This window comes from Melospiza melodia, chromosome 3 (genome assembly GCF_035770615.1).
Source record: "Melospiza melodia melodia isolate bMelMel2 chromosome 3, bMelMel2.pri, whole genome shotgun sequence".
NCBI lineage: Eukaryota > Metazoa > Chordata > Aves > Passeriformes > Passerellidae > Melospiza > Melospiza melodia.
Genome location: NC_086196.1, coordinates 44,377,210 through 44,390,814, shown reverse-complemented (window position 1 = coordinate 44,390,814; position 13,605 = coordinate 44,377,210). Strand labels below are relative to the sequence as shown.

General features: G+C 40.3%; 1 protein-coding gene across 1 annotated transcript in view; it reads right to left on the bottom strand.

The window, feature by feature from the left end:
- The window catches only part of UST (uronyl 2-sulfotransferase), a 151,521-nt gene that overhangs the window by 31,161 nt on the left and 106,755 nt on the right, over positions 1–13,605 (bottom strand). The window lies entirely within an intron of this gene.

Below are 13,605 nucleotides of genomic sequence, written 5' to 3'. Positions count from 1 at the left end.
TGTGGGGGAGGAAAAAAAATACTGTATTTTCCTTTCTCTATTAGCAACTGCTTTCTTTATCTCATAAATTTTACAGTCCTCTCAGGGTTAAAGAACTGTGCCAAGGCCATAACAAGTATCTTCAAAATCATCTATTGGTCCATTAATCTACTTCTAAATATCAGCAGGGGAAACAAAAGTTATTTTGTCCTAGAAGGCACAAAGCAATTTTTTCTTCCTTGCAAACCCCACAATTATTATACTGAGATTACTGTATGAGTTTAAGTGGGACACATTAATCAACTTTCATACTAAATAACACTTAAAATATTCAGAAGATTATTTTCAGGCTCTTCTTTCTTCTAAATACACCCTGGAGAAAACCTGAAGTAGCCAGAATAAATAAAATTGAGACAACATTTATTACTTTGCCCCTCCCGCCCCCCTTTTTTTTTAAAATTCTGCTGCATTCAATGACTGGAATGAACAAATGTAAGATGTAATTTGTACATCTCACTCAATATTATAACATACATCACTTTTGGTTACAATTCTGTAAACTTAGATTTTCAGAACTGAACTGTGCGAAGCCTGCTGAGAAAATGGGTTATTAGAAAGTATTTATCATTTTCATGAAATATCATTCATCTAATTAGAAGCTATTTATCATTTTTCAAAGACTTGGCATAGCTACTGAACCCTGAGGAACTGCATTCCATTTATAGCTTTTCTTCAGCACAATGATAAACATGTGGGACTGAATGCCATTATCCAAATCTAATAGAGCCTTACTCTGCAAGCAGACACACCCTCTGCAGAGACATACAGGGCAAAAAAATGGGTAAGACAACTAAAGCAAGGATCTCACCTGTGCAGAATCAATCTTCTTTGTTATTTAGATATGGGCTTTCACAATGCCATAGGCACTATACACATCAGTACCAAACCAACAACTAAACAAAACCATAATTTATCAAGTAAATAAAATGTGATAGAGAACATTCCACAAGACAGATGTGCTTGGCAGCATGGAAAACATGGAGAGCATCCCCTGCTCTCCTTAGAGAAGGGGAGGGTACAGGCCTCCAGACACAGCATCTGCATCTGAGGCCTCATCAGAGAAAAGCTCTTCCCAGAACTTCAGTCCTAACTTCATTAGATCCCCGTTTCGGCCTGTAAGCCTTTTAAAGTACATTTCCTACTCTGTCTCACAGTCATGTGAATCCAACTTTATAAGCACACCAGAAAACTGGGCTAGGAAGTAAATCACATGGTGAGGAACCATTAAAGAAAATAACATAGAAATTGCCAGCTGGGATACAAACAATCCATTTCCCCTGCTCCCCACAGTATATTTCAGGGCTTGCCTTATATACATACCAGAAGATTTATGGTCAAGACCTGAATTTTGACATTAAAGGCTCTGAGCTGAAGCTAACCAGCCGCCCATGCTCCATGCTATTACTAAGAAATCTTACTGTGGATGTATAGATTGCACAGGCAATGTGTCTCTCCTGTCATCTCAACAGGCCTTTATAACATGAATTACAAATTGCACCTCTTTAAAGGCTTATTGTGCTTTTACTATCGACAACACCAGAGATGTTTTCAGTAATACATATTTTTAGCTTTCATAAGAAACTAAAGACCTGCAAAAAATTAATAAATCTCTTGGATAAAAAAAATGAAACATTGCCCTGACAATACTTTAAATTACGGCCAAGCTGGCTTGCACTTGGTAGACGGATTAGATGAAAGGTGGGTAGAACACCTTCCACAAGGTGTTCTTAAGACATAAGACTTAAAAATCTCTACCAACACCCAGCTAAGAACATTTTCTCTTTTCTCACTGTCATACAAAGGCAAAAGGACATTAACTCCCAACAAAGAAACTTACAATTTCTTTACAAGACTAATGAATATGATGAGTCAAGTAATATTCCCTGACATGAGTATCAATATCCAACACAAAAGTGTAACTGGGACCTTCTGGTAATTGTGAAAACAGTATTTGATTCACACAGCCAGAGAAACACCTGTACAATAAAAGCAATGTAAATTCATGTGGAAAATCCTGCAGCTTTAGCAAGCAGACAGCTGATACTAACCGAAAAAGAGATTTTTAGTGTCCTTTTTAGGGTAAACTTATGCAGGATTACTGAAACAACCAGGCTGGCTCTAATCTAATCTCATCTCCCCCATTCCTTGTTGATAACTCAAGGTTTAAGATAAAGGCCAGGTGAGCTTTCATACAAACCTACAATATTTTGCCACACAAGGACATGCACTTCACCCTCCTGACATCAGAAGCACCAGGCTTTCTCTGCAGGAAACGCACTGCCCCTTCCCAGGCCTTGTTTCCCACCACTGCTATGATCTGTATTGCAGCTGCTGGAGTGTCCTCGTGCATTCGCAGCCCCTGCTCACTCCCTGAGATGTGAAATCAGTTTTCAACCAAAAAGTGGGTGAAAGATAGGTCAGCCTGAGGTGAGCTAGTCATTACAAAACTTAAACACACCTACAGAAGATGCTTTTTGGTGCCAGTGGCACACAGGAATTTCTGGCGTTTTTTCCCAGCATGGAAAGTCAAGGTGAAACGACATTGTCCTAGGCAACATTAATTAAGCCACATCTCCAAGTAAGAACATGCTTTCTCAGCAGAACACAGATCTTTCAGGGCAGAAATGTTTCTACGTGAGACAAAAATTTGCAAGGTGACAGATGAGAGCCGTGCTCATTTAAATGACTGGAGGAGCCTTGTAAAAAAATTATTTTAACACAGTCAGGAAAGATACAGAAGGAAACACACAGAGCTACTTTGATCATAACCTTTCAAAACAAAGAAAGCAGTATTTTACTTCATTCCTCTGCTCCTGGCTACAATTCATATCACTCACATCCCATGGGGCTTGTGTCTTCAAAGGGGCAGTGGCAGGCCTGGGAATCAGCCCTGCAGCTCCAAGTAACAACAGAAACTATCTTTCTTTTAAATAATACTCTATTTTTCTACTCATGTAACAATTTTGTCTGAAAAGTTAAACGGGTAATTTCTGCTTCCTTCTTCTGTAAAATTGTCTTTGAAATTAAAATCACAACATGCCATAATCCTTTAATCTGTCAATGAGTCAGACAACTGATCAGAAATATATCAAAGCTGCATTATTAATTTGGTTTTTTTTTTTGAGATTAGTAATAAACTATTTCATTTGCCATAGTGAGCTCAACGTGCTATAAGAGAAGTCAGCATCTGATTAAAAATATTTCATAGAATAATTGAATCATCAGGTTTGGAAGAGACCTCTAAGATCATCTAGTTCAACTGTTAACCCAGCACCACCATAATCAATCCTAAACCATATTCCCAAATGTCACACCCAGATGCCTCTTGAACACTTCCAAAGATGGTGACTGTATAATTTCCCTGGGCAAGTTATTCCATTGTCTAACATCTCATTCAGTTTTTTTTTTTCTAATATCTAATCTGAACCTCCCTGATGCAACATAAGGACATTTCCAACCATCCTTTCATTTCCTCCTCACTAAAACTCCTTTCAGGTAGCTGTAAAGAGTGAAGGGCCACAAAATTCCTTTGGGAATTTTAATTCCATCACAAAAAGAGCAAGCTTTAAGGTGTTCTTTTGCAGAACAATAAGCAATTTACTCAAGTCAATGTCTTATGAGAAATACTATACCATATACAAAAGGATGTGACACAAGATTTGAGAACTTTTTTCCTCCAAATACAAAATCCTATGAGTACTGACAGAAATAATAACTTGGTTTTTATTCAGTTGAAGAAACACACACACAAAAAAAATCATATTGGGTTTCAAGGAGCAGTAGCCTACAGCTGACCTGTAGGCCTCAAAGTATAAATAATTATAAAATTATAACGGAAATAGGTAATCAGTTACATAATTCCCTTACTTACATAACTTGACCAATAAGAGCAGGCCCAGGCCGTTGGAGACTCAGGCTTCTATTGGCAGTAACTGGCTCTGCCAATGAGGATTAATCTCATGGACTCCTAAGATATATCAGGGAGCAAGATCGGAATAAAGTGGACTGCTGCTGCATGAACTCAGCATGTCTTGTCACTGGTCTGTCTCCAAAACTGTGACAAGTGGTGGACCACGACACGATCACAACAGCTGCCGCCAATAGAGTGGGGAGACAGAGGGGACAACCAGGAAGAGCTGCCCGCAGCCTTTGAGCTATGAGGAACGGCACATAGAACAGTGATTGCTTCGGACCCCCCTTTATTTTTTCTTTTAATTTTTCTTTTTGTAACTGGAAGACACCACCAGCATGGGAGCATGGGCTTCAACACCGGAGGACCCCCTCCTGAACATATAGACACCTGCTTTAAAGAAAAGATTTGAAAAATATGAGGAATGGGCTTTATTTGCCCTCATAACATGGTGTGAGAGCCACGGACTGGATGTATCAGAAGGGGCTGTGCTAGATTTAAAAACTTGGGAGCGGGCTGGACGACACATCTGTACAGCTGCCTGCACAGGAGATGACTCTGCCATTTATGTTATTAAACCATGGAGACTCATAATAAACATGATAAAAATGTTGCAGAGGCAAAAATGTTACTAGGCAACTCAATGGTGGCTGCTGTAAGAGTGTCACCTCAGTATTGTAAATATAAACAGCAAGGCCATCTGAAAACAAATTGTTCCTGTAAACGCATCTTAACAGGGACAAATCCTGTCAAGGACCAGGGAAACCAAAGATTTAGTGTGAGGAGGGGATGTGTGAAGACAAAAACATCTCCTCACCTTCCTGTGGCTTATGTGACCAGCACGCAGGAAGGACTTGAGGAGCAGCTGGAATGGATGTATTCACATCCGACACAGTAACCGTATGCAACCCAAAGGCACATAAGATTCCTCTTGAAGATCGAGGACCTACTGGGAAAGGATTAAGTGCACTATTGATTGGAAGGCCTAGTGCTACAATGCAAGGTATCTTTGTGTATCCTGGTTGTTATTGGCTCAAACTTTACTGGACAAATATATGCTATGGTTTCTACCCCCACTCCACCCATGACTATCCCTGAGAAAACCAGAATTGCTCAGCTTATCCCATTTAAGTCTTGCATCCCACATACAGACCCAGAGGTGCAAGGAGACCAGGGCTTCGGATCAAAAGGAAAACCCCAGGTAGTTTGGACCCAGATTGTAGGTGAACAGAGGCCCAGCGTGGAATGTATCATTACAATGCCATGTAACATAAAAACAGACAATGGACCTGCAAACACATCACAAAAAACTAAACCATTTCTACAGCTCTGGGGTGTGGCCCACCAAACTGGTATTCCCCGACAAGCAACATGACAGGCCATCGTAGAAAGGGCAGACGGCACTTTAAAACATATGTTAAAAAAACAAAAAGAGGAAATGTGTGGCAAAACCCCACAAAGCAAAGTGGCCAAGGCTGTTTACACATTAAATCATTTAACAGTACCAGAGCAACCTCAAAATCCAGTAATTCTAAATAATTTTCTATCATTGCAATCGTCTGGTGATGTCCACTCACCCAAACCCAAGTCACAGTTTTGGAGACAGACCAGTGGCAAGACATGCTGAGTTCATGCAGCAGCAGTCCACTTTATTCCGATCTTGCTCCCTGATACATCTTAGGAGCCCATGAGGTTAATCCTCATTGGCTGAGCCAGTTACTTCCTGGTCAGCCAGCCAATAGAAGCCTGAGTCTCCAACGGCCTGGGCCTGCTCTTATTGGTTGAATTATGTAACTGATTACATATTTCCATTATAATTTTATCATTATTTGTATTTGAGGCCTACACAGCTATTTTTTGATTATGACTGTCTGAACCAAAAATTACAGAAAGACCACATTCTGCCCAGGATGCATTAGAATTATTGGTAGCCCTCCCTGACAATTTAACATAAGAAATCATAACCCAAATGCCTACATGCCTTGCAAATAATTCCCATTCCATTTCCATCTGTTCATCTATGGAAAACCACCAAAATATCCCTTCTCTTGCAATCAAAACAAAAAAACACATCCTCTTACTATGCCCTGCCCCTGTGAGATACTACAACTATTGTGAAACCATGAGACCCTGCCCACAGCCCAGGAACAGTGCATGATACTTCAGGCTGAAGGGTGAAAATGTGCAGGTGTGTCAGCAGCAACCTAAATTTCAAGTTTTCATAAAAGGAAATGAAATAAAAAGATGTGGAAAACCAGTGACTGAGCCCAGTCCAGAGTGACCTCTCCTGCTTACAACGCTGTTTTTCATACACCACTACGGTCCACAGTGCAGTCTAGTCTTCACTGCTGCCAGCCAAGGAAAATTCTTCCGCTCTCCTGAGAGCCACCAAGAATCCTCTCACAGCTTGTTAAGTGCTTTCTCACATAGTTGGTGTTTGTAAAGAGGTCAAACTGACCATTACATCCTGAGGACAATGTCACACTATATGAGCTAAACACAATACACAAAAAAAAACCCCCAACATGATTTCCCACCTTCTCTGGCCCCAGCTGGGGAGCTCTGGGTGGCTTTAGAGTGATTGGAAAGAAAATGTAAACATGGTATCTCAGAAAAGGACTTGTGAGTACAAATATGACATGAAAGAAAGAGAAGTGCGACTTCCTACTTTGGAAGGCTGCAGAAAGATACTGAAAAGTCAAGGTATAGTTGGCATGAAGGTTTCCAAGCATAAATGTAAGATAAGTTACTAAATCTTATTTAGGAACACAAATTGTTTACACATTTTAATGAAACATAAGATAAAATGCAACACATTTTTAACCCTAGTTAGAGTTTTACTTCACCATGTGATATTTAATGTTTCTGTTCAATCTCAATCAAGTATTTGGGTAACAAGAGCCACACAGCAGCAAAATTACTTCTTTCTTTCAAATATATTTGGTATCTGTTTGTGCATCTATGCCAGCAGCACTGGCAGTAGATTGCTGTGGAGTGGCTAGGTGCTGGGCATTGCTTCCCAAATCAGCATTGCCAATAGAGACAAAGCCAAATGCTTCCCATCCTGTGCTGATGGGGCACTGAAGCCCCCCCAGGGTGGGCTGCCAGGCGGGATGGACTGTGCCAAACTGTGTGGGATGATTGTCCTCTGGAGACACCAGCAGGCTGGACAAGTTTATTGGGACACCAGTGGCAGGCTGCAGAGTGACCAGTGGGAGAAGCTGCAGAGTGATCCTGGGGAGAAGCTCCACAAGATGGCAGAGCAGATCCAGCTGAGCCTAGAATGCAGGGTTTCTGTCCCCAAATGCCCCCCAGCACCAGCTGTGGTTGTTCCTTCACTTCTATGAGGCTCAACCAGCTCAAAAGGCAACAGAAACCCTTTTCTGTTCCTCCTCCGCTGCCTTCTGCTGGTCTTCTATCAGAAGAGAGGGTGGGGGCTTGCTCACATTAATGCCACCCCAGCACTCCAGCTGCACAGGGCAACACAGGTCACTGTGGATGACTTCAGTCACTGCAATAATTTCTTCTACAGCCTCCCTTGGGCATCCACCCTCTATAGTCTGGGGTCCTCCATGGACTGCAGGTAGATCTCTGCTTTACCATGGACCTCCATGGGCCGCAGGGGGACATCTGTCTCACCATGGTCCACACCATGGGCTGCAGAGGAATCTCAGCTCTGCTGCTGTAACACCTCCTCCTCCTCCTCCTTCTGCACCGACCTTGGTGCCTGCAGAGCTGTTCCTCTCATGTCACTCCTCTCTTCTCCAGCTGCAACTGCTCCTGTGCAGTACCTTCTTTCCCTTCTGAAATAGATTATCCCAGAGGTGCTACCTCCATCACTGAAGGGCTCACCCCTGGTCAGCAGTGGACCCATCATGGAGCTGGCTGGCATTGGCTCCACTGGACATGGGGGAAGCTTCTGGCAGCTTCTCACAGAAGCCACTCCTGTAGGCCTTCTGCCTCCCAATCCCCCACCACTGCTACCAAAAGCCTACAGTGCAAGCTCAATAGATTTTTGTAGAGGATAATTCTGGGGTTTCTTTGAATTGACTTTCCAATTTCTTCTGGCAAAATGCATGTTTTTACTTTCCTTCCCCCACCACCACATAAGTAAATAGGCTGCTAAGTCTAATTCCCACTTTTTTTTTGGCTGGGCTAATTTGCCTGGACTCTTCTGCCTGGGCTAATTTGTCTGACTTTTCAGCCAACAATGTATTAAGCTCTTTTTTTTGGCATCTTTACAAGTGAAGTGGCAGCTAACAAAACAGCATCTTCTGCTAACCATCTACATTTTCATTAAGTGCAGACATAAGTTATTCATTCATATACAAATTTTTGCTGGTATGGACATAGCAAAAGTGATGAACTATACCCACAAAGCTACTATTTAGATGTGACAAACATGAAACACATTTGTACATCCCTGTTTTCTAACCTAAAATGATGTACAACATCAGGAAAATATAGGTGGATATATTTCTCTCTATTCTGTTATCAGAAATCATGGTAGTAATTTGTCAAAGATAAGTTTTACTGTCAAGAATGGAATTATTTCATAGTTGTGATTCCATTCAAAGCAGGAACATTATAATATCTTTTCCATTTCTTTTGTATTTTTCACCTCAAACCATCATAGTACGGGAAATATATTACAAAAAATAGAAAGAGATTGCCAAAAAAAAAAAGGATGAGTGGCTGCCAGCTGGAAGCAGTGTGTAAGCATTAAACACCATCCTGTTACAGAGGGCACAGATCCAGGGAAGACCAAAAATGAAGATCATTATACTGTAATCAAGAATGAATCCCACTGGCAACTAACAGGAGGGAGAGAGTACATCTGCTAATTCTGTTTACTAACACTTCTTCATAAAAGAACCTGGAAAATTTGTCTGCTTGGATAATAAGCTTTAATAAAATCAATTAGGGATGGCATATATTCAATTCTGCAAATGAGAAGCAGGAAATACCCACCACCTCAAGAACTTTTCAGCCCTCCCTAATGGAGGGCATGTGGACTGTAGCAAATTGATGCCTACAAGAAAAGCAACAAGTCACAGAACGGTTTGGGCTGGAAGGGACCTTGAGATCACCTAGTTCCAAACCCCTGGCAAGGCAGGGACACCTTTCACTAGGTCCAGTGTACCAATGCCCTACCCAGCCTAGTTTCCCAAACACTCCCAGGGATGGGGCATCCACAGATTCTCTGGCAACTTGTTCCAACAACCATCACAGTAAAGAATTTCTTCCCAATCTCTAAACCTGCCATCTTTCAGCTTAAATCCATTTCTCCTTGTCCTGTCACTAGATTCAGTTTTTAAAAAGTTCCTCTCCAGCTTTCTTGTAGACCTCCTTCGGGGGTGGGGGGGTGGTAACACTGGATCATCACCTCGCTAATACATCACTCTTTTAATGTTAAAAGCTAAAAGCACTAATGTTCAGCCAAGTAAATTGTAATACTAAGACTCTGTGACCTGTATTAACAGCAAGTCCTGCTCACAAGTGAGCAGTAATATGCATGACCAGATTACCCAGAATGAAAAATCATGTAATGAGAAAAACCACACATTATATCACGTTTGGATTGGAAGGGAAGTTAAAGAGCAAATGTCTAGTTCCAACCACCCTGCCACGGGCAGGGACACCTTCTACTACACCACGTTGCTCACATACAGAAATGGGCTCTCTAGAAAGAGCCTAAGTCAGGAAAAACAGTCTTGAACTGAAGTGCCAATCAAAGACACTTTAGAAAAAATGGATAAAATAAACAGAAGATTGGCAGAACCTAACTAGTATTAGACAACACTGTAATGAAGAACACAATCAGCAGGGGGAAGAACCAGCAGCAGCAGAAAAGCCTTTCCATCTTACAACAGGTCTTTAATCCAGTCACTGAAGGTGTGATAAACGTCCTTTGTTCCCAGTACAAAAAAAAGGGAAACAAAAAGAAAGGATAGAATGAATAAGGGCAGGAAGCTAAAGACAGGAATAAAATAGCTGGTTTTCTTAGTGAAATGAGACACTGAGCAAGGATGCACAGCACCTGTGCTGAGACAATTCTTGAGAATAACAAAGAAGGGTTAACAGAGTGGAGCAGCAAATTTTTCAGGGAATATTAATGGGAGCAGATAAGAAATCTGACCTCAAGGAGATACAGAAGGACTCCAGAATGCTGAAAGACATTCAGCATTAAAAAAACATAGATCCTTACAACAGGATACTCTGGATGACAAGGATGTAATGGGATTTAAAAAGAAAAACCCAAATCACCAAGAGAATAACAACACTAATAAAATAGAAACGATATATTTATATTACAGAGGGCTATTAAACACAGATATGGCAGCAATGCCTGCTGGTGAGCTGAAGGATGTCAGAACCTGGGAGGACACTCAAGGGGAAGCACTTTTTACCCTGCCCCCAGTTTAGCTGGCTTCCCCCGCTGGGCTGGATGGTGCTCATGGCTCAAGAAGGGCCTAATGCAGAAAGTTCACACCTCCACATATGACACAATATCATTTGCACCAAGCTACCAAGGAATTCAGATGTTTCAAAATATCGCGTTTCCGACAGTATAGAAAAGGCCATTTAAATAATGAGACATTTCTGCAGTTCACATTTTTCTCCCATTTTCTTTCCTAGATCAAACATTCTCATTCAGTTAAAACCCGACTGGATACACAGAAATTATACTCAGCAGATTTTATCCCAAACCTCAAAAATGCTTATATTAACAGAAACACATTTAAGTTCTATGAATACCTCAACATCTTGAAGTTAGCATTACATTTGTTTTTAGCAGAGGCCCACAATAGTAGTTTAAACAATATAAAAGTTTGAAAGAGGCTCATTAGAACAAATGTCAGAGTTCTGTATGCTAAATATATCACCAGAGAAAAGAAATCTATTAGCCATAAGAAAATTAATTTAGTATCAATGAGCATTAGATATTATTGCTTTCATACATCCCAACAGGACAGAGGCAAAACAAAAGAGATCATTCCATTTGCCTTTTTTTAAAAATAGGACTTCATGTGACAAGAATCGTGGAGGAAAATCTTTACTTTCTGCAATATAAATCTTCCAAATAAGACAGTGAAGAGATGGAGAAGGAAAGAAATGCCTCAGATCAAAAAAATTATTGCAGGCATCAGGAAATAAATATATTTTAGAAATTATTAAGCTTTTCCTAATCTGCAGATGTAGCAAAATTCTCATTTCAGAAAATAACCACTCACTAGCCAATGCATGTTTTATTTCAACATACTGCTCAGTTATAGCTTAGACCATCTGCTGTCACGAATTCCAGTGATACAACTCCCTTTTGCTCAAGTTAAAGGGAGAGAAGCTGCATCCAACAGCTCCTGATATGTCCCTGAAATAATCCAGTCACATAAAATACACTGCCTAGCAAAAAAGGAAAACAAACATGCTGCTGACCTCTGAATTAAAAAAGAAAAAATACAGTACATGTTATGAATTTCTCCAGGTTTGACCATTTTTAAGTCAGATGGTAAATCCCAAAGATCACAGTACTGACTTTTAAGAAAAAAAGTTCCTCCTTGTACCAAGGTCTAAATGTCTTTTATGTCTCCTTGACCCAGCACATTTGTGATGGCACATTAACACAAACCTATTGAATGGTGAGAAAACAGCTACAAGTTTGAGTTGTGGGCTAATTTTACCCTCTTATCAGGTTTCTGCCTAGTGTTGACTGACTTGGAGTTTCTCCCCTCATATCTCTCAGGGCTGAAAGGAGAAGGAGTTGCAGAGCAGAGAAGAAAATCATACTGCTTCTGCATGTGGCTTCCCTGCTGCTACAGCTGGAGGAGGTTTCTGCTCTGCTGACCCTATCTAATTTCCCTAGTTAAAATCTTCCCCTTGCTGAACACTTCTGATGCTTTTCTGGAAAATTACTAATACTTTGCATTATTCATAGCACTGCCATTCTGAATAGCATACACAAAATGGAACATATTGATTCCACTTTTCAGTTTGACAAGACTATCACCATACTGACAAGATCAATATTAAAAACCTCATAAAATTACAAGGTTCAGAGGCATAAGTAATGCACCTATTAGCATTTTTTTTTAATTTTCAGTCATCTGCTGAAATTCTTTTCTACAACTATGAAAGAAAAAACCACACTCCCCTGCCTACACAGAAACCCACAATCTCTCAATGCTTTAATCTTAGGTGCTGTGGCTTCAAAAAGCTCAGCAAGCAACCAGATTAAGTATAAAATCATGAAGGTTAATAAATCTGTTAGGAAGAGAGAAAAAAGTGTCAAATATGCTTCCCCTTGCCCCCACTTCCTGCTATCAAAGATATAATCATTTGGATTACATTCTGAGGAAATTTTAATTTTTTTTCCTTCAGCCACTGATGAAGACTTGAGTTTTCTTTTTTCCTTTCAAAGAGAACAGAAAATTAATTTTGAAGAAAATAATAAACTCATTTAACAATCCATCTTCACCATGGAAAGTTTCCTATTTGCCACTAGTTAGTGGATTTTTCCCCATGAAAAAGGAAATTACTCTTGACAAGCTCAGTTATGAATAGTGGCTGGCTTTGCTTGGAGCACAGTTCATAGGAAAAAAGTTGTGTTCAAGGTAACCTGACTAGCCTGTGTTTCAATAACTCACTGAGCAGTAGCCAGATTTGCTGAAACAATGGCAGTCCATTTTCCAGAATCTACAATAACAAACAATCATCTTAACACCCTTTGTTGGGATTTTTGGACAGTCTGATTTTGATTTTATGTAAAGCAGCTATATTTACAAGGCATAGAGGAGCTTTGAAAATTCTAGCAAACAAGAAAAAAAAAAAAAAAAAGTAATGTTTGGAATAATAGCCAGAAAAAATGAACACTGCTTTTACTTCAAAGGAGAATTTCACTACCTTGTTACACAGGGAATATATTTTCTCAGCTGACACGGCAGGTCTACTGCTTATCCTGAAAGATGGAGTTACCATTTCATTCAAGACATGCACCCCATCATCCCTGATAACTTGCAACCATGTAACATCATCAGCAAACTGGTCAGGGACATGTATTTTTGAAAAAGGCAATTCAACTTCAAATAGCCATCTTAAGGCAAAAACCAAAACCACATTTGAAACAGATGATGTCTGTTTCTTGGGTTTTTTTTTTTACATTTCTTTCTTTAAATAATGTGGAATTACAAGGAAGACAATAAAAAATTATTTCCTGGCAGCAGTACCCTTCTTAACTTGACTGATTATTAACAAAAAATGGGGAAGGAGAGGGAGAGGAGCAGTTCTTTTTAAGCCAGGAAGGAAAATCTGATTTCTGGAATACCTGACACCTGAAGAGCACTCCTGAAGGAAAACACAGCGGCCACTTGCCAGGGGCCAAGCAACCAGAGAGCAGATTACAATCCATCTGCCAACACAAACCTATGGCATTTGGTTGTTTTTGGAGAAACACAAACACCCATTCTCTCCATCACAGGAGCAAACTGAAGCAAACAAAGCAAGAACAGACAGACAGCACCAGATTTTTAGGCAGACTATTCCCCAGTTCAGATCTATTCATTCTGTAACGAGACCGAAACAAAATCTAAATTTGCACCTCAGTCCTTCGTCTTCACTGCTGTATTAGGGGTTCTTTCCCTGCTGGGTGGGCTGGCTGG